Genomic DNA, 22,608 nt, shown 5'->3' on the forward strand with positions numbered 1-22,608 from the left:
TTCTTTGCCTGGTGCAATGCGGGATGACCACTGACCCCCGTAAGCACCCAGGCTTTACCAAGCAGAAGCAAAAGGATGCTGATGCTGTATCTTTGCTGGTTACTTTGGAATATACATATGTAATGGGGTATGGAGTTCAGTAACACTGCTTTTGTTACAGTGATGCTCATATAGGCAAAAAATGAAGTAAATACTGCTTTCTGCAGTTTTGGCCAATTTTACTCATCAAAAACAACTCCTGAAAATTTTCCCTCTCATCTCTGACCATTTCCTGCTTCTGAAATTTTCACTGGGTAAAAATTGGTCTTGGGGCAACCTAAACATTGTTTTGAAACTTGTTTTTTTTTTCTTCTTCTTCTTTTATTTTTAACCCAATAGTATCATTATTTATTAGTATACTTCTTTCAAGAATATTCAAATGCTTAAAACTGAAAATTGAGCATAATGCAAGCCACTATAGAACAGATGCCAAGCTTGAAGTGCTCTTAGGAATACATATACCACGTTTTAATTTCAATTCCTATTATTATACTAACTAGTCACAAAATGGCTTCCTATTTATGCAATATGTTATCTGTAATGTCACTTAAATTGAATAGATGAGTGCATTCTAATAATGTATGTTTACTTCATGAACTTGTAGGCAATTACATTGTAATTATGTCTTTTGTAGGTCCTTTTTTTGCTGACACATAGTGCACCAGTGCATTTTAAGTGTAATTGCAGTTCTCCCTACCATTTAGGAAAGCTGAACATTGTTAAAGGTTTGTAAATTACCTACTCTTAGACCATAGGCAAGTAGGCAAATTAAATGGCAGTGTCAGTAATATTATAATGTAAATTGGTGCCAAGCATAATCCAAGGTAGGAGCATTTTTGCAGAACAATGCTTATATTGCACCTCAAAAACTGCAACAGAAAAAGCAGACGTTCCCTAACCTGCCAAAGTGCATGTTTCTAATACCTGAAAAACACATGCAGCATACAGCCTAAATGACCATTAACTAACTACGTAAAGAAGTGAATGTGTTTTTTACATTTATAAGCACATAGTCTGTCCAACTGGGTCATACAGTCATACAGAAGTGAAAGGTATGCTCAAATGCCAGTATGTCTGAATTTCATTCCCGCTTCTTGGGAATGATGTTTCACCAGAGAAAGAAGAAAATACTTTCCCAGCAGCCTGCAATGTCTTGGAGGGAGGGATGAAGACAGACCATTCTCAGGATGAAATCTGTATCATCCCTATTCCCTTCTTGCAAGATCTTGTACTCACTTTGAGGAAGGAAGGAAGAAAGAAACAAGCCTCTTTGACAGTGCTTATTCCTCACTTTTTCCTTGAATAAAGGCATCAGCCTTGTGAGGACTCGCAGTAGCATGGCACAGAAGGACAATTGTGTGTTCTTCTCATGGTTTTAGCTTCTCAGCAAATCCACAGACTAGATCCCCACATAATCTTAAGTTTGAGGCCCCAAGATCCATGCAGCAGAAGAAACCCTGAAAGCCTTAACAAGAGAGAGGAATCCCTATCCTTACTTCAGCAGAGCAGTGACCTGTATCCCAAAGGGAACTTGAAGAGCACAGGTAAAAAGAAAACCATCTCTCAGCATCAGCATGAGGTCATATCTTCTACAACTGGGCGCCATCTGATTGGGGCACAAAATTTTAATATGAAGTTAACATATTTCAGCCTGGTGCTTTAAACCTATTCTCCGTGTGCTTTATCATTATTCACCTCACTATGTGGATCACAAAATTGCATTTTATTTATTTTTTATCCCCTTCTTGTGTAAAACAGGCGCTTCAAAGCAGAGAAAAAATTATTTGTCCAACTTTTGCAATGATTCATGACACAGTTATAAAAATACTAATTTAACTAAAATTATTGGTTATAATGGTATTGTTTTAGAGAACAGAAATTTGAAGAGTTGGCAGTGTATTTACAATAGGAACTTGAACCATCACATGCACGGACATGTCAGTATAGAATTTTTTTAAAGTGGATTTATGTCACCGTATGGGGCTTAAGGGGATAGTGATTATTATACACTGAGAAATGTGCATTTAGCTTATAAAACCAATGTCCCACAGAGGTGACCACTCTAGAAAGACCAGCAACATCACTTAAGTAAATTAATTTTGAAGTACTGTCCTGTCACTTCATGCCTCTAGGCCAATCACTCACTGGTGGAGACATCCTAGTTTTGGATTAAACCAGCTCAACCATGCAGACTGTAGCCACTGCATGGGAATGAGCATCTGGGATTGACAGCTCACAGATCTTGGCAATAGAGGCCACAAGTCCAACGACATAATTTTTATTTAGAGTAAAATTCTAGTGGCATTTTGGTAGAATTCAATCTTCAGTAAATATTTATCAGAATAAACCCGGGAGGCCTGATGCTGAACTCACTTGTTTTCCTTGCAACTTGGAAGTAGCAACAGAATTATATCAAAGCAATTCAGAATAATACCCCTATGGCTGGATGCAAACATGGGTATGGAGAGATGGAAACAATCATGTTCACAGGCCCAGCAAACACATAATAAGCTGTCTCTCATTTTATATCAGGAGTATCAGAATTTAAAGTTCAGAAATATCAGGAATTTAAAGTTCCTCTTTCTATTGGTATTTCTAACTGGAAGTGAGAGCTGCAAAATATATAGCATAAAACAAAACCACTGAATGGCTGATAGCCAATTCCCCATGATTAGCTTTCTCAGAAGGAAAGGGACAGAGAAATGGCACAACATAGGCACAAAGATATTAATTATGCCTAGTCTTACAAGGGAAACTACACAGAATTCACTCACCTACATATCTTTAGCTTTGTGCACCTCTTCTCTTTTTGGTTTTCTTAGCGCATGTTGAGCAGGCTGAAGTTGAGGGCTCCTTACTGCAGCCTTACTAGGAGCTTTCTGTTACTGTGCTGACAGTGACTCAGCCGGCCCCAGCATCATCTCCAGCAACTCTCATTTGTCTGGAATACACCTACTAGTGCTATAATTTAAAGAAATCAATTGCAGTTTGAAGTCTGACAATTTGCATAGGCACAGTAATAATCTCATACTCACAGGCCTTCTCCTGTACCACTTTTGTTGTCACCTTTTTACATTAAACACAAAAGGGTTTTCAGTAAACATCAGTGCTAAGTGCTGTTCCATTTAAATGGACATAAATTATTCAACTACTGCAATTATTGCAAAAATGTAACTTTTAATTTGAGGAGCAAAAAACTCCCTTAATTGCTGCATTCAGTAACTATTCTTTTATACTCACAATGGACTTAGAAGAGCACAGCAAAGAAGTGAGGAATCCTGTTGCCAAACACAGCCCCTAAATTACTGGCACGTCCATGAAGCTTTCTACTTTAATGCACTTAGGAGGAATAGCTCATCACTAATGATTTGGAAATACAGACCACATAGATCTTTGATTCAAAGCCGAACAGCTTTAAAATCATATCATGCTTCCTCTCCCCCACCCCCCAAGACACATACAGATGTAAAAAACCCCAGTATTAATAACACCAAAATACCATACGAAGTACAACGGTTTCTCTACAAACTCTATCACCTGTTTATTTCTCACCCTCGGTACTAACACTAAATTGGGGCTCATGAATTATTCATGAGGGGCCCTTTAATGGGATCATTTTTTCTGGCTAGCACTGACACTAATGCTAAGAAAAATCTCTTGACATTAATCTTGGGTTGAAGAAAGCCCCAAACACCTAGTTTTCTTCTGAATGTTCCCCTTCCTCCTATTTAACACATTGCAGAAACCAGCAATTCTGCGTCTCTGTTATGCATGAGTGTGGGCATGGGCGGCTAAAAGAGAAGATACAAGGCTGGAAAGGGAATTTATTGCATTAGGATTTTCACTTTGGGGACTCTGATCCAGCTCACGTTAAATTTAAATTGAAGTTCCCCATTGCCAGTCCTGGATAGAAGAATCAGTCCCAGAGCCTTGCTTTTTTTTGCACATGCGCCCAACCTCTATGAAGAAAATGGGAATATCTGCTTGAAAAAGACAAGCACGATATGAATCTGTAACTACATTATTTTAGATAAACCATCTAGAGTTGATTAAAGCCTTTTTTTCCCCATTATTTTATAGCTATTCTGATGATTAAGTGATTCAGGGTGTTTTCCAGGGCTGATTACAAGTGTAATGGGCTCTGGTCTTGCAATTGCATATATGACCATTGACAGAGGCAAAAGAAGCCAAAAGTAGGTACTGGCAGAAGATTCCTGCAAAATGTTATCCAAATTACAGCCCTTTGCCAAAAGAAAAATCTCTTTAAGGTCTTTTGATATATGAAGAAGAAGCTTTGTTAGAGAATTGTGAAACACAGTCTAAACCACAGCTTGTTAGCTAGGACCATATGATAAGATATCCACCTCCTCTCCTTATAAGCTCTTTTGGTCACACTGATAAAACTACCAACTTTCCTCTTTTTTTTTTTTTTTTTTTTTTTTTTAATAAAATACCTAAACAGCAATATATTTATTTTTCCAGCTGTAGCTTTTTGACATCTATAATGGTTTTGTGTCTAAATCTGACAACATTTGTAACAAACTGGTGACTGTTACTGCTGGAATGTGTCCTGGAGGCTTTTTCTGTCGGAGGAGATGACAGTAACTTTTCCCATGCAGATTAAGCTGGTGTTTACAGATTTGCCCTGGGTGTGCATTTTTATCCAGCTGTGATCAAGTAACACTGCCTGATGAGTGCCAGACAGATCTCCTGATATGAAGGGCTTACATGCCCATCACTTCTGCACAGAACATGGTTCTTAATCTGGACACTACGGCAAAGATCAGTTATTATCTGATTTTTATTTTGCCTTTATTTGTATATACCAAGGCACTCACATGAGAACGTGAAAAGCTTAAATGCTTAAAAACCACCCTGTGAACACAAAATAACACAACATGGATTTAAAGTATTTTTGATCAAACTCTCAGTTCCCAACACTGAGTTCTAACTGAGGATTTCAACACAAAAAGAATTAAAAAATAGGGTGGATATTTTCCCAAATTAGAATTTTTATTTTTATTTTTTATTCTTCCCCTGTTGAGTAACTTTGCCTTGCACGATGCACATATGAATCAGTGATATGGCAAATTACAGCCTCAGCAGCATATAACCTTTTAGCAGTCAACGAAAGTGTGAGGTCAAGAGGTTGTTTGCCTTTGTGGGCAATACACATTACACTGCTATACACATTACAGTGATACTTTGAGAAGTGCAAGGGGTTGCACATTGCTTTCTCAGATCTCCTGGCTGTTCAGTCTGGAAAAGAAGCAGCTCAGTTTCCTAACATCTGATTTCCTGTTTGGAAGTTTGAATGGATAAGAGGAAAAAAAATACTCAATTCTTTGAATCTGAATTTAAAAGGTATTCCTAAAAATTAGCAACATTAGCATTGCTTGAAATATTGGCAACTTATTTCACAATCACTTTATGATTTCAAGCTGATACTAAAAATACATGAATATGCCAAAATAACACTCATAAAAGTAGTGTTTAACTTCGTGGACCAGATAAGCTCTTTTATCAGGATTTTTGCTGCCTTCAGAACAAGTCATCCATATTTATTTTGGTGCATATGCAGACAGTACTTCTCATTTCACTTCAAAATCCAATACAACTCATACACCTTTCCTGCTCTTGTTCTAAATCTTGCACAGGCAAGTACTAAGAAACCAATCCTCCACCCTAGGCAACAGCCAGCTCTGTCATCTAATGGGTCTTACAAATTGCAAGACAACTTCTTCCAAAAGCCAATGGTTAGAATGTACTCAATGGAAAAGAGCAATCTATCGATCCAGCCATCCATCAACCTGTGTATATTTCAATAGTTTCTACCAACAGCTGGTGTAAATCATTTCAATACTGGCTGTACTTGAAGTTATATTTGTGCTTATGGCACAAATATAGCTGCAGAAACCAGTGGAAAAACTGATTCAAGAGTCTGCATATAGCCAGTATTGTCTAGAGAATATTTTTGTTTCTTTCTGACTGCATTTATCAAAGCGTGAACTGGCGAGCTCAGGGAAGCACTGAGTTACACAAAACCTTCCACCTCTGGGCCACAGGTTCAAATGTGGACAGGTCATTGGTGACTGAAAGTCATTGCCATCTGATGGCTGTCTGGTGACTTAAACAGAACATGGTTAGTGGGCTTATCCAGATTCACTGGGCACATGTCCATATCGCAGAACACACCACTACAATTTGTTCTCTTCTTGGCAGCTGTAGCTGAGAAACCAAGGAATAAACGGGCATATCTCCTCCTCCCCCAAACCATCATTTTCATTCAACTGGCAGGGTATTACAAAGGAACTTGCACTTGGAATCAGCAAGAATAGGGAATACATAGCCGTTTTACTCACTGTAGAATTCATAAATTACAATATATAAGCAGTAGTCCATGCCAGTTGCAAATTGCTCTTTGTTCCTCTGCTGTGATGAGCATGGAACAAGCAGTGCACAGGTACAGCAGAGGTTTCTTCGTGGCGTCTGCACACATGCTGTAGGGTGTGTTTAAAGATACAGCCCCAGAAACCAGTTGAAGCCTTCTTCAGTCACCAGCTAAAGCTGAGTATACATTACACATTTTACATTTTACCTATATGGAGTTCCTTGTGTATGTTTTTATAGAAAGGACTCTATCGGTATATAAAGAATCTCACTGGCTGACAATAATTTGGCTACTCCATAAAACTACAAACTAAGTTATTGCATTTTTAAAGGAAATATTATTTTTAATGAATCATCTAGCAATTAACTCATGGAAAGCCTATCGATTTTTGCTACTCAGTTCTAACTTGCTAAGCTCGTAATATTCACTGAATTATAAAGAGGAAAAAAATCTGCATTCTAATCAGATTTTGAAAACACAAATTAAGTTGCCCTTTGACTACATGGAAACTTGGAAACTGTTCTCTGAAATGTTTCCCTGGCTGTACTGAAAATTTGGTATCGTGATCATATGATTGTAATTAAATAGCCAATAACACTTACAGGCCACATTTTAAAAGAATTCTAAAAGTGGCTAGTTATCCAAATACATTAAAAGTTGGCTTTAAATCACATCAGAATTTCATGGGCGATGACTGAGAAATCTAAGCAGCCTTACGTTCACTTCAGATCTCATTTTTCCTCTAATAACTGTACCCATTTAGATCCTAATTCATGTTAAAAAGTAGGTGAATCTATTTTTTTTTTCAGACCAATAATTAATTAATTAGTTAACAAACTCAGTTAATGACACTTTCAGCTTTGGAAAATAATACTGCACATTACTATCTGACTTATCACTAAACTCATCTACCAGAGCTAATCGGAGGTGTAATTCATCTAAGGATCTGTCCCAGAATTATTTTATTTCTTTTAATTGGCAGTAGTAGCACGAGTGCATTCATTTAATTCATTTATTTCTTCATTCATTTCAGTGAACACTGGATTTTATCCTTTAGTGCACAAAAAATAAATCACCACAGAGATTTTTATTGCACTTACTGATTTAGAAGGATTTGCTGTACTACTTAATGTTTGACTTGCTGGGGAAGATGTGGGATATTTAGCAGTCACCTGTCTGTTATTCATTTAGCTAGGTGCTCTATGAGCTTTGCACTTTTAATAATCCTTTTCAGGAGACTTAATTTTCACCTTCATCTGGCAGCTCCCTATTCTTCTGCACTTTGCTGACAAGTAAACCAAGAACCTCTGTACTCATTTTACAAGCATCCCATGAAGTTTACTTCTGAACACAACAGCCAAGGCCAGATATGAACTGCTTTTCCCTGTGATGAAAGTCCAGAGTCTGATCAAATGAACCATCTAGGCCCTAAAATGGCTTTACAAAAATAGATTTAATCTCTTCATTGTCTGACTTCACGGCATGGTATTGCTGCCCTTAAATGAAACATACATAAAAATGGTTAGTACAGCTGGTCAGAAAATGTGCTTGAAGTTTAGAATCACAATATCATTGTTTATACAGATGACTATTTGGGATAGACTTCAATAGAATTTGACTTTACTAGCAAAGGAGAAGGCTTTGGCAATATCATAGGGTGATCAGCAACAGCAACTCATATTTTCCAACTGAGATCAATGTGGCCTTTAATCCATTAATGCAGACCTAAATATCATCCGACAGATATGAACAGAAGACAGTGAAAATGTGAGGAAGAAAAGTCTAGAGTAGTCAGATTTAAGAGACTTGTTTCATATTCCAATTCATTTTAGTACTCTACAGGAAAGCAGCCTGTTTCTACAATTTCAATTAGCATACCATAGATATGGACTGAAAATGCTTCTTTTCTGCTAACACAGATGCTTTTTTGTTCACCTATTTTGAGCCTCTGTTCAGAGAATTGGATTTTTACAAAATCCTTGGAAGCATGTTAGCAATGCATCCCTGTGAAATGTCAAGAAAGGGGTTTGTTTGGAATGGAAAGTTGCTGACAATCACTCCAAGCCATTTGGATGCCAATTTACATATTTCAATACTAATGCCAGACTGGGCGAAGGGGAGAAGAAAACCCCAAAACAACAAAATCACAACCCAAACTGAGAAAGCTCCCAGCCCCGCGCATATTAAATCAAACTAAAAATAAAGATGACGGCAGTATCTGCGAGCAATTTGGGTGGTCAGAAAACAATGGTGCCCTCTGGTTTGAGAACAGTGTTCAGTGTTTGCACTGTTCTTACTTGTCACAATAAATTTGGACAGGGTTCCTGTTTCCTGAATTGACCGAAGCTTTTCATTCTTTAAATTTCTAATGTGTTATGTCACCTCTTATTGTATTTCATGGTGTCACATTGCATTATTTTGCATCATTGTCTCTGAAGTTGATGAAACACAACACAACAGCACATGACAAAAAGAATAAGCTGCTGGTTGCACAGAGTAAGTATTGTAATTCAATATCTGTTAGATGCAGTAATAGTTAGATGCAGATATCTTGAACTTTTAATAGTTGTAACACTTCAATCAGATAGTTAGAAACCTGCTCAAATTACTGGTTTATTGGAAAGCGAGGCCCTTCTCCTGGGATGCACAAGGTTGTCATTATTTACTTGGTATCAGAGTATGCTGCTGCTGCTTTTCAACCTCTGTATTGTTAATTTGTAATGATTAGAATGAGATTTGAGACATACTAGGTAGAGCATTTCTCAGAACGCAATAATGAGAATATCCATTTGAGACAGCATTAAAGGCACAATATGACTGTTTTGATTTTACAGCACAAATACAGTACATAACCTTGGGACTATTTCCATTCATTATGATTAAGCCATGTCATTCAACAGAGAGAAAACTGAGTTCTAACCCCCCTCCTCCTCCTTCCCACATTGTTCTTGTTGAAAGCAATGACATAAAACTGCAGATTTATAACCTAACAATTGTGGTCTGCTTAAGAAAAGAGAATATTTATATTTTGAGGAAAAAAAAAAGAGTTTTTTGTTATAAAATATCAAAGTTTGTAGTCCACACAAAACAAACAAACAGACAATCCTATCATTATTGCAAGTGCAATTCTTGTCTGAGAAGAAACAGATGAACATAAGAATTTAGTAGCAATCATGATGGGCCATCATTACAATTGTTTGGTAGTGAAGAAACATGAAAAGTTTGTAGAAATATACTGAATGGAAAGAAAAAAATATTAAAAATAAATCAGTCTGTCTTTCAGTGAATTTGTTTTTACTTCTGGATGTATTTTCTGAGTGGATGTCACTCAAGGTGTTTGTGTATTACCTAATTATTAATTAAAATTTTTGCTGTTATATAACACATTTGATATAAAGAAACATGGCAGTTTTATTTCTTTTTCATCCCATTGTTCTGGTCATTGCTGCTTGAGAAGAGAATAGACAAACTAAATATATTGTGTAGCATTGGTATTGTATCAAGGGGATAATGTTATAAAATATATCCACAAGTACAATGAAAAATTTGCTAGAAATTGTAGTAAACCAAGGAAGGGTCTATAGAGCAAGACTGCCTGAAAAACAGGGCACAGACCTGACCAGAAGTTCAAGAACATGCCAGCGCATGAATTATATGGCATGAGCCCAGCTAAAAAATCTTTCCAGTTCTGTGTTTACTCCCACACTCCTATACTGATGGCTCTGGTGTCTAGAAACCTCCTGTACACTTCTTGTCCAAATATATTCATAGCCAATTTATGCCCATTTGTTCTCATGTCAAAATTATCGTTTAATTTCATGAGCTTTTCTTTCTCCCAGGGGTTTACCTCATAATATATTTATAGATAGCCACTGTGTCCTCTCTCAACCTCTGTTTTACTGGGCCCAGCTTCTTTCCAGACAGTCAGCCTTTCCTCTGATCACCACATTACTCACTCTTTGCACCTGTTTTAAAAAATAAAACAAAAAAATATATATTTGTACTGCAGACACAGATAATCAGAATTCAAGGTGATGTCTAACAAGCATCTTGATCAATGGTGTGAATACTCCATTTGCTCCATTAAAAATATATTCCTCGATATATCTTTAAATTGCATTTTCCCTTTCTGTGGTCTAAGTGCACTGTTAGTTCATAGTAATTCTATGATTGACTGTTAGAACTAGGTGGTTTTCCTCTGCCATTTCCCACTGATGAGTCTACAGTTCATAGCAGATACTTTTCATTAGTCTCGAAGTGCATGACCTTGCAGAGCATGACCTTAAATTCCATCCCATTTCTATTACCCCAGACTTCAAGGTCATTTAATTCTTCCTGTATAATATTCCAATCCTCCTCTGTATTCGTGACATCTCCCAGTTTTGTATCATCAGCAAATTAATTAGTACACTCCTACTTCTTCTGCCTAGGTCATTAAGGAAAATATTAAATAAAATTAATCCCCAGACCAATCCTAAAGGAACTCCACTGGTAACTTTTCTCCAGAGAGAGAAAAAAATCCTTTCAACTTAACTCACTCTCATCTCCTTTTCAGACACTTCCTTACTTATATTGCAGTCCTGATACTTGTCCTTATCTTTTCTAATTTAACTAATAATTCCCCATGTAGTAATGTACCCAACACTTGACTAAAAAACAGACAGGTTGAAACTAACACATTTGCATTATCTCAAAAATCAAGATGTCATTAAAATAAAAGAGTAAGACAACAAGTTTATCTTCATGATTTTTTAAAAATAAACTCATGTTCCACTCAATCTCATTTTTCCCATTTTGAGTTTTTTTTTAAATTATTCTTAAAGTCTTCATTTAATTTTTTGAGTCACGTCTAGATTATCTGAATTTCTACTCTATCCTCAATGCATAGTGATTCTCTTGTGCATTTCCCTCCCAATATGACTGAAAAAGCTTCTGCCATCAGTTTAATTTGGTTTGCTATGCCTAATTCTGCTTTGACTTTTTCCAGTTCTCTGAATTGTTAATCCTTATGAAGTACCAAAGTGTACCTTTTTATTGCTGGCCTTCTTCCCCCTACCACTATTCCTTACTGAGCATTTATTATTTCTTGTAAAATGTCTGAGGCAGTAATTTACCTGAGACATAAGATATACAGTCCCACACATTAGTCGTCCTGGCTGGAGATACATCACCGTGTTGGTTTAGTAATTGCCTGATAAAGATGTTATTTGAGTGAGAAGTAACTGGGCTTCCTGTTAGTGACATTCATTTTCTTGTCTAGGCGAGGCAAAGTCTTTCACAAAAGGGAAACAGATATTAGGTTTTAACATATATTGTAGGGACTCCTCTGCCTACTTAATTGCAGCGTCGGTGCTCCTTACCAGTTTTCCAATAGGGACTCCTCTGCCATCCTTGTGATACCAAATCATTCATTTTCACCCACACACTTGTTGCATATTGCTAGCCATTATACCCTTCCTTTCTCCTAGCTTTCACACAGTAACACTCCAAAGCCCGAGTGCCAAAAATGGCAAAGGGACTGTCAGCAGGCAAGGCTGCTGCAGTGGCAGTATTTTTGGTGCAGCAGTATGACCTGTTAGGGAGGGATGTCAAGCTTCAATGCTGTGGGGATTCAAACACTATCACAAGGATATCAGTTACGTCTTTGACTCATCTTGCCCTTGCTCAGGCTAGGCAAAATAAGAAAAAAATTATATGCTCTATATAAAAATACACAAAAGAAATATGAAAAAGACTTTTTTTTTTTTTTCCAAATAGAGCTATGCATATGTACAGAACATATTCTCCATTAGCAGAAGATATATTGAGATAATATGTATAATTAAGTTTATAATATAAAATAATATATAAAAAGTAATTGCATAAATACATAAATGCATGCACAATGTCTGCAAATTTAAAACATTTTTACTGAACCAACCAGAAACAGGAGCTATTACATCAACATCGAGTACTGCTGGTCATTAAAATCCATGAAGATTTTGGCTTTTTGAATTTTTTTTTTCTTTTCCCCTCTCTCCCCACAGTAGCATAATCCTTATCTTCTTAATTAATTTCTGCAATTTGAATACAGTATGCACTCATACATTGATAGTTTCCTTTATATAGCTGCTGTCCTGAACGGTTGTATAAGATTTCTTTCACTGATGAAAAGCCCTCATCTTCCAATGGTATCTCTAACTCACTGATGATTCTATGCTTGTATACAGTCAGAACTATCAGTTTAAGTCATACAACGTTATGTTCTGTTTCAAAATTAATATAGCCAAATATGAGCCAACGAAATTTTTTGAGGGGAGACTCCTGAAGGGCTCTTATCTTTCTCTAAGCACATGATCTTTTTAATATTATTCTTGGCTTTCATCTGTGTATATGTGAAAGGAAAGACCCTGCACACTTACTGCAGGTTCTTAAGTGCACTACAGATCAAGGGGAGGGATCAAGCACAGAAGCTGTCATGCTGGCTAAGCCAAATTTTCCATAGCTCTGTTTCTTGGCTCCAGCACTGGTGATTGGTAGAGGAAAGCAGAGACAGTGATGTGCAGAAAGATTTTTTTCTACACTTCCTCCTCCCACGCTCTGGTTATTACTGACTTAGAAACTTAGTAAACTCCATGATGCCTCCTGCTCATCTAAGTTGTACAGTTTCTTGGAGAACTGAAATCCACAAACGATAGCATTTTCTCCATTTTAAACCTAAAAGGCTCCTTTGGTTTGGGTGCTCTGCATCTTGCACTGTGAGTGACTGTTCCCAGTTCACATTCTGGTATTATTCATGTTTTTGTAGTTTTGTCCCCTATCTCTCTTCTGACATGAAATTTGCAAGGTTAAGAGTCTTCAACTACCTAAACTCATTCTTTCTGTCGTCCTTGAAATCCTTTCCCAGTTTTCCTGTATGTTCTTGGAGATGGAGCAATCAATACCAGACACAGTGCCCTTAACGTTGCCATTATACAGGTTTATGCAGAAGCAGAGTCCTTTGGATTTCTTCCCCTTTTTCTCTTTGCTAATAATGCTTACTAATTTGCAATTTTGACCAGTACTGATGTTTTCAGAGAATCATTTGTATAGACTCCAAGACCACTTACCTAAACATTTTGGAAGACATTTTTTTCATAGGGTTAAAGTTATTTTTCTCTGTACCGGGATACATTACTGAGCATTAAAGATGAGGTTCAGTTTTCAGTTTCAGGCACTTAAAGTTGCATCAGAGTAAACATAATGCCTTACCTCTGCTAGTCTCATGTGGATATATCAAATTCTTGTATGGATATGCCAGAGAGTCCCTAAAATGACTCTAGATACCTATCTGCAAGTAACAGAAACATATCCTGAATGTCCTATATCATCACTTTGTCACCAAAATCCTATCCAATCCTTAACAGCCTCCCATAGATCTATTAATATTGAATACTTTTATACCATCTGCAAACAGTGACACCATCTGAATCATCCTCCACCCTTTATAAAATGTATTTATACATTTATACATAATACAGTCTCTATGATTCCATTAGCAACCTCTTCTTTGTGAAAATAGTTACTTTTTTCCTACCCCTGTCTCCTACTTTTATTCAGGCATTAACACAACTCATTTTCTTTTATTTACTTATTAAGAACTTAATCACTTAAAAACCTTTTGAGTGAGGGATACTTTATATGGCTTTTTGGAAATGCAGATGTAGTACCTTGATCACACAATCTTAACTTATGTTGTTCTTTGAGCTCCTAGAAAATTGTATTTATTCTCATCAAAACTGCATTAATACTTACTTACTTGGTACCAAAGACAAACTTCTGCAATTTCACATTTGAGTTCCACCTGGAGATGTATCATCTGCTCCTCACAATTAGATCCTGTTGATTTTCATAGAATCATAGAATCACCAAGGTTGGAAAAGACCTAAAAGATCACCCAGTCCAACCGTTCACCTATTCCCAATAGCTCCTACTAAACCATGTATTTTCTCCTCTTTGTTCCGAAATCTCTTCCATGGACTTTTCAGTTGAAAATAGCTTCTTATATTCACATCTTGCAAGACTGAACCTGGAAGAAAAGGATATTCTGATATTGTTAATACTAAATACTGATCTAAGACTTTAACTTTTCTGTTGTGAATTTACGCTACTTCAATGCTCCATTTATATTTTCAGCATTGAACGCCAGAAATTCCATTCAGGACATTCAGCAAACTCTGTTGCACCCCTTGTACAGATACTGAAGATGAAGAAAAACATCAACTGGGTTTAACACGCCTGCCCAATACAACATGCAGGTCACAATCCTCCAGATCGCTATTTCTTCTGTACAAACCACTCTCAGCACACACCTAGTGTTCGTACTGAAACGTAATTCAAGAAAAATGAAATCAAATCAGATATGTGGATAACAAAGAAACATTTTCTATTGATGGAGAAACCTACTCAGTCTTAATATAAGACAGAAGTAGATAATAATATTCAGTATGTTACCAACTTCATTGTCTTTGATCTAACCCTCTTGTAAAAGATCTTTTTTCCTCCCTCATGTAGAGCTATCATTTTTACATACATTCAGTGCCAGTCACCCACTGTCTGTATCACAAATTAAAAAAAAGTACACATTTCTGCTCTTCAGAAGGATGTAAAATGCCTATTAATTATATATCAGCCATATGTTTTCAACTGTAGACATAGAGTTAAAAAGGAGTTTTGTGATAGACGTATCATTTACCGAACTGAATGGATATTTAAATCCCAGTTGTCTGAAGAAGGGGGAATTGAGTGTCTAGTGTCTGTCTGTAATATCTCATTGAAATGAACAATACTGTGCACTTACAGAAGAAGAAAGAAAATTGCTTGGACAGGTAATATGAATTCCAGACACATTAGAGATTGCTTTGCTTTGCCATTTCTGAAGTGTCAAATTTTTAAATCAGTGTTATTCACTTCTAATTAATAATACCAATAGTCTAAACCCAATTTTTCCTATAATTGCTTTTTCATGTGCCTTTTCCATATGTTAATACCCTAAGTCAGTATGCAGGCTTGAGAGGCCTACAACCTCATGTTTATAGTTCAGCAGCACTTATAGCTCAGCAAGGACCTTAAGCTGTGCTTTTCAAGTTTTATTAAAAACTAGTTCCTGTTCCATACTGATTTTCCTGCTGTGCATACAAGAACGCCAAAAGCATTTTGGGGGATATTAACAAATTTCAACAGCACAAAACCAATCCTACATTTTGGAGATAATTAGACCTTCTGAAATAATTTCGAACAGGCAGTTTCCTTTGTGATCTGTGAGTAATTCACTTTTATGGACACATATCCCTTCTTAGAGCTGGCTAGGGTAATTTACACATTACAAGGCTTGTAGACATAGTTGGCCATTTATCCAATGCTAATAAAGTGGAAACGTGAGTTCATGATTTAACAGAGAAAGGAAGATGTGAATGAAATGCAGGTAATTGCTGAATTACAGTTCTGCTTGTGGCAGCTAAAGAACACATGAATAGAGCTATCTGGAAGACACAAGATACCTTGCATCAACTTTCAAAATGTTAATTTTTCTTCTAACTGTTTGAAAACGACCATATGACTATTTTTAAGAGAATGCTTAGAGTCAAAATGTCTATTTCCAGGCAAAATGATTCTACACGTTCAAGCTTGAGCTTGTATGTGGGATGGGGATGCCAGACTATATTCTTCTCTTTTTCTGTATCCATACTGAAAATTGAAGAAATAAATGAGCCAAACTGTACAAATGGCAGATTCTGTTGCAAAATATTTCACTTTCAAGAAAGACTGCTTCTTTGTTCAAAATATTTCTGCAAAATATTTCTACAAGTCTCTTCATCTTGCTGGTCACTGGCTAAATTCCAGTGCCTAACTCCATAGAAAGTTACTTCTAGATTTGATACTCTATTTTTGGGAGTGAACCTCTGCAGGTTCACAAAGAGCTTCAGTTTTGAAGAGCTCTCTACTTCAAAAGAAAAAACCTTCTCTTTTTTTAACAGGGTCTCATTCCGGACTCTGCCAGCATCAGGTGTTTTGCCAAGTTTGTTATAAAATCTATGGGAAAAAATAAGCCTGAGAGCTATTAACAGAGGTGGAAGTTTGCGAGAGAAAAGGAAACACAGTTGAAGACTGTAGAAGTGCTGTAATGTAGCACATAGGTGATGCAGCAAAGAGATTTCTCAACTTCTGTGTGCAGTTTTTCTTTGCTCTGGCAAAATCTTTTTTTTTTTTCTTTTTTTTTTTTTCCTTGTACTACTTGATACTGAATTCCTCCCATTCCTATCAGTTTTTAAATGGACTCGTACGAAAAAATCTAACCCTAGAATTACAACTCTCAAGCAAAAAATAGAGACATAAACTGAACAGTGAGGGGCAAATGTCGTAATTACAGCAGTAAAATCCTGAAAATACTGTAACACTGAAAGCAGCTTGAAATTGTGCCACAGCAACCAGCACAGAAATGGAGTCAGCAAATACAAGCATTGTAGTTCTTGTTTAAACAAGCAATGTTAACCATAGTAAAGAGAAACAGATAAAAGTAAAGTACCCAAAGTGCACAGGCATTCTTCTCCCTAAATGTTCACAGATAAGAATTTTTTTAAGTACCAGTAACTGTTTCATTTTGCCTTTAATTATGGAAATCAGAAGGAACATCCCTAAGGTGAGTCATGTCAAGAAGCATTAAAGAGGTGTAAAGAGTGGGAGGCCTAACTTAGCAGTTACATATTTCTGTTCAAAGAGAAATTTGAAAGCGTTTGTCAGAGGTTTGTTGTTCGCCATCTAAAACAATTACCATTATGAACCACTGAACTAAATTTTTGAGCTCTTCATATTCATTTTTGAGGCATTAATGACTGATATGCTGTACAATTACTGTACTGAGCAGACAAAGTATTTCAAACACAGTTCAACATTTCCTGCCTTCCTTCTTAATTCAGACATTCTGGGAATGGTGTCATTCTTATCCCACCTTCTATTATTTCTGTTCTACATCTCCACTGGCTTCAGATCTTCCTGCCGCCCATCTAACATGGTCTTTGAATATCCCTCAACAACTCACACCAGCCACTGGCTTCAGAATCAGCCCTCAGCAGCCCAGCACTACCTTGGAAAGTGGATGTCATTATTGCCATTGATCACCAATGGAGCAGGGGATCTGTGTTAACTGAAAAGGCATCTAACTCTTCAGTATTACCTCAGTTCACGGTGGTTCTTTTTCTGTCTCCTGATACTTTATTACAGCAGAATCATTTTAATTGGCACATGCTGGTGGAAACAAAACTGCATCTGTTGAGGGCCAGATTCTAGCACTCCTGCTCAGGTGGTACAAGTCCCTTGTTCTGGACTGTGTCCATTGAAATCAAGGGATCTGCCCAATTGTTAAAGGTTCATAGGAACACATTGTTCTGATAGGTATTCACTTTTATTCCATAATACGCTTTAAAAATACACACTGTACAAACCATTAAAAAAACTTCTATTAAAGTAAGTTTTGCCATAATAGAGCAGGGAAGCAGCAGGAAGTGAACAAAGGCTACCCAGCAAGACACTTATGCTAGAAAACACCAATTCACACCTGTTAACTACTGTGAATAAAATCTTTGGAATCAGTTCCTCAAAAAAGTCAAAGAAAGAAAGAAAAACTGTTCACCATGAAAGAAAATGGGAACCTCAGGTGTGCTGCTGAAAGCTGACGGAGTCAGATCAGCATTTATAATCAGTCACTTCTGAGACTACCTGAAGGAACGGAAGGAGGGGACTTGGCAGGTACACAAAGTACACACAAACACTGAAGAATTGGTCCTCATAATTTTGGAGTGAAATAGATGATAACACCACTAGGTCCTGGCAGAGATACAATGTTCTAAACTAAAAGTTCAGCTGAGCTTTGGTCCTGGGAGATAATTATAAAGCTGTCTGACCTAACTGACCCAAACTAATGAAATGAGTATAGCTGAACTGAGGAGAAAAGAAAAATATACAGGGAGATTCAAAACAGGGTTCCTGATCTGTGACTGCTGTTTAGATTCCTGAGAAAACAGACACATCACTGTCAAAGGCTTTTTCATTAATAGATGTATGCAACCAAGCAGAGTATAGAAACAGAAATGGACAAATTCTGATCCCCTTTATGTATGTCCACAAATCTGGATATACTGCAGTAAAAACTGAAGTGATTGTAGCCAGGCTATCTATTTAAGCTCCCACAGGCATTAACCAGGCATTTAATCATAATTTTTAATTTATCAGTCTAATGTCCAATTACACATCCTTACCTTTGTGAGGATCACACATTTGGGCAACATTTCATCAAACTGACTCATCAGTGGAAGTCTATCCCCTCTATTAATATTCCATTATTTGGAATAGAATGCTCTTGAAGAGAGATCTAAGATTACTGAAGAACTTGTGGATTTGTATCTTACATATATTAAAGATGTTTTATATTAGCCGTGGGTCCAAAGTAAGCTTGAAGTGGAAAATTCAACTGTGAGAAGCGTGGCTTGGTGAGTTTTCTAGTGTTATGAGGCTGCCTTCTCAATCAGTTGCAGAACTGCTGAGAAATGGCAATAGGGCTTGCAGATCCACAGCTCAGCAATTCTTGGCATCACAAGCAGCCTAAAGGGCCTGTTCACAGATGACACAGCATAAGTCCTGACACTGTATCTCACTCTCCTTTATTTACAGATACACATCATCTTAAACAAGGAATGCTTTAGCGAGCAAGAGCAAGGTACAGTACTTAATGTGCAAATTCAGTTCAGCAGAACTCCAACTAAAGCATGTTAGCCTCAAGGGCTTTTCTCTCAAACAGTGCTCCTAAGTTCTCCACAGAAGGAAACTTGCTGAACTACATCTTTCTGAACTTTAAAGAAAGTCCTGGTTCTAAGCTGAATGATGGGGTAAATGAATGAGTAACTTCACTGAAAGCAGGTAGAGAATCCATACAACGAAGTTATTACAAGAAAACGTTCCTACCTTTTATTTTAAACTCTTTTGTTGTAAGAACATTATCCATCTCAGACGCTTTATTCTCAGCAGCAATCCTTAGAGTGGCCTTTGAGGATTCTCTTAAATAACATCTAGTATGGACACATAAAGGAAACGGACCAGAACAATCAAATCCGACGTTTACTTTTTAAACTTAATTCTAGCCTCTCTCTTATTCCCAGACCACTCCTCGCAGTCTCCTTTACCCTCATCCCAAGCCAGTTTTATTCCTTCTTTTTCTCCCTGGATGATTCCCTCACAGCAGGCAGAGAGGTACCACTTTCAGGCAACTCCTGCTGTGCATCAGTTGCTCCCATGTAGACTATTTCTTGAGGCTCCTTTGCATGGCTCAGCCTACCCAGATGTAAAAAATATTTATTCCTGTCATAGTTGCTTTAGCCTTATTAATTACCATGTTTCTGTGTCATCTAGTAGTTGGTCACAGTGAAAGCTCATTTTGTTGGAAGATGACATGTTGCCAATCCTGAATCATTTCAGATTCAGTCCTGAATTCTGAATGGGATCTTGTGTGTTAAGATTTATTCTTTCCATGGGAACTAATCAATCTTTCCAAATTGCCTCATCTAATACATCACAAGGTGCCTTATTTTGTATGGGAAAAAAAAAGTATATCCAAAAGAATTAGTGTTTGGTTGTTAAACATCTCCTGACTTTCTTATTCCTTCTTTGAAACTATAAGCATCTCTAGGAAGTCACGCTCTGGTTACATTCTGGTATAGCAAAGCCTTAATGGACTGGCTTATACAATGTCACACATTTGAATTTGGACTAGATGTTCAAACTGGAAACTCATGAGACCTTTTGGCTCTGGCAAATAAATAAGTAAAAAGAAAAAAGAAAAAGGAAGAAGCCCAGGCCTTTTAAAAGCTTGTCCCTACACACTTCTGCAAACAACTTGATAGAACTGCAGGTGAGGAAAGCGATGAAGTTCAGTGAATGTCTTATCAGATATGAGGGTGTTTTGTAGTTTCTCACATATTCTAGATCCTCCTTACAGACTCATTTCATTTCATTTATTTTAAGCCAGCATCATTTTTCATCTCTGCTACATTCAGCTCCTCATCTTTTTTGGCTGTGCAACTCACATACTTTTCTTCTTTTGCTTAAGAAGGAATAAACTTATTTTTTTTAATAGAATCTTGGAAGAAAATCTGGGACAGTGATGAAATAGGAGAGGGTTGGAAGCAGATACTGCCTGAATCTGCAGAAGGACTATGCAGTCACACATTCTTGACTTGATTGTGCAGCAGAAGAATGTATACCAGGATTGGCAGCGGAAAGTGGGTCAGTTCTTTCAGGCTCTACATAGGAATAATGCCTAGGATGGGGTTTCTAACAAACAGGCCCATCATCAATGCAAAACACATCCTTGTTGTTTCTGCAGGACACAACTGCACTGTTGCCTTTGACCTTGATGCAATCAGTATTTTGTCTTTGAAGTGGGAATTATCAACACCGTTTGGCTTCTTTTATTTCCTACATCAAAATAGCTCTTAATTCCATGGAGAAATTTCTCCCACCCCAGCCCGCTTAAATGTCACTAGCTTAATTATGTCTCTAGTTAGCAATACTGTTAGCTGCTTGTACAGGTTGTATCATAAACTATTTGTAGGTAGACTGGTCTTTCTTCGGCATTCATAGTCATTCTTTCACAGGTGCTAACAAGTCCTTTTTTTTTTTTTACTGAAATGTAAAAAATACAGATGCTTAAAGCTGCTCCAAAAGTAGCGCCTCCTATTTTAATACGTTGGCCCACAGTGTCAGAGGTGGATATTGGCAGCATGGCAATAAAGACTGAACCTTCCCACCAATATCCATGTGGGAAATATGGCACCCACTGATATTCATCAACACTTGCTGAACATTTATGGAGACCCAACAGTGGATATGAGTGCAGTGCGGTGGTGGTGGTTGTGTGAGTGGCAACTGAGACAAGCCACATTCCAGATGACCATGAAGAATTTTACAAGCACAGCATGCAGGCTCAGTTTCATTGCTTGCAGAAGTGCACAGTTTATGGTGCTGACTGTGTTGAAAAATAGTGTTTTGTAGCTGAGAATTTACTCTATCAAACAGTGTCATTGTACCCTTTGTATCTGTTATAGTTCTCATGGAAATAAGAAGGAGGCATTTCTTTTGGAGCTACTAAATGTACTGGGACAACTAAGCCAATGAAAGTAAAAAGTGAACTTTAAGAACTCTTAAAAAAAAAAAATTCATTTCCTGATGAAATATTTGAGAAAACCACTAAAATTTCCTTTCTGTACTGAAAGATTCAAAAGGCAAATAGAACAATAGTAAACTTTAACAGTAGATAATAATACTGAATATCCTGCACAGTCATCAATATTAATGATATCTTGTAATACTAATTTTAAGAAGCACACAAAAATTAACATTACATATTTATTAGCATATTACCTCAAATGATTTATAATAACAGAAGTCACTATTTAATTTTTTTTTCCTTTCACTGGGCAAAAGCATAAAATGACACAAAATGCTACTCTTGTTTACTTACTCTTCTTGCATGGTTGTATAATCTTTTTGTTCTGCCACCACCAGGTAGATCTTCTTTCTTTTTGCCCTCAGGACTCTTTTTCCCAGTCTACTGTATTGTCTGAGGGAAGAAAATAGGAAAGACATCAATACCACCAGTTCAAATTTTGAAAATAGCTTACACTTGCAAATTCTGCCCCCGCCCCTCTCCACTCTCCCTCCATTAAAAATACATAGCTTTGGAAATATTTTTGGTAAGGTTTCAAAGATAAAACATGACAGGATCAAGGACTAAGGGATTAATCACTGTTAGTGTTAATTTTTTTTTTTTACTAGGACTGGAAGCAGAGTTGGCAAACTGATTTCAATTAGTCAGGGCTGGCTATATACTGGGGAGTCTACGCTTACATATCCATTTTTTTTTTTTACACCAGTGCTTCTTTTGGATTCTTAGATAAAGGAGTATAAAGTGGGCATTCTCCACTTGATGCAATTTCACTATACAGTGATTCCCATCAATGTATAATTAAAAGTGGATTTCCTTTCCCCTGTTTGGCTGAGGTGGGGGAGGGTTCGTATAAACCTGGTTGATGTGAAGTGAACAAAGAGAACTTTCATGAGTTCTCCTGCAAACAGTCTATCAGTTACAATTCCTAGTGTTCACACTGCTG

At 37.0% G+C, this 22,608-nt stretch overlaps 2 long non-coding RNA genes across 4 annotated transcripts in view; both read right to left on the bottom strand.

Moving 5' to 3' along the window:
• LOC128082357 (uncharacterized) overlaps positions 1-14,299 on the bottom strand; it is a 55,720-nt gene extending 41,421 nt beyond the window's left edge. For all 3 annotated transcript variants that reach the window (XR_008207627.1, XR_008207628.1, XR_008207626.1), the window contains exons 1-2: positions 14,208-14,299; positions 10,278-10,395 (exon numbers count right to left, since the gene is read on the bottom strand). This is a non-coding gene — a long non-coding RNA (uncharacterized LOC128082357). The remainder of the gene's footprint in view (positions 1-10,277; positions 10,396-14,207) is intronic.
• Positions 14,300-14,392: 93 nt separating this feature from the next.
• LOC128082359 (uncharacterized) lies at positions 14,393-22,053 on the bottom strand. The gene is made up of 3 exons (XR_008207630.1): positions 21,960-22,053; positions 19,406-19,509; positions 14,393-14,477 (listed from the first exon to the last, which is right to left on the bottom strand). It is a non-coding gene; the product is annotated as an uncharacterized LOC128082359 (long non-coding RNA).
• Positions 22,054-22,608: the final 555 nt, after the last annotated feature.

Source organism: Tympanuchus pallidicinctus, unplaced genomic scaffold (assembly GCF_026119805.1).
Source record: "Tympanuchus pallidicinctus isolate F22 unplaced genomic scaffold, pur_lepc_1.0 scaffold22, whole genome shotgun sequence".
In the NCBI taxonomy this organism is placed as follows: domain Eukaryota; kingdom Metazoa; phylum Chordata; class Aves; order Galliformes; family Phasianidae; genus Tympanuchus; species Tympanuchus pallidicinctus.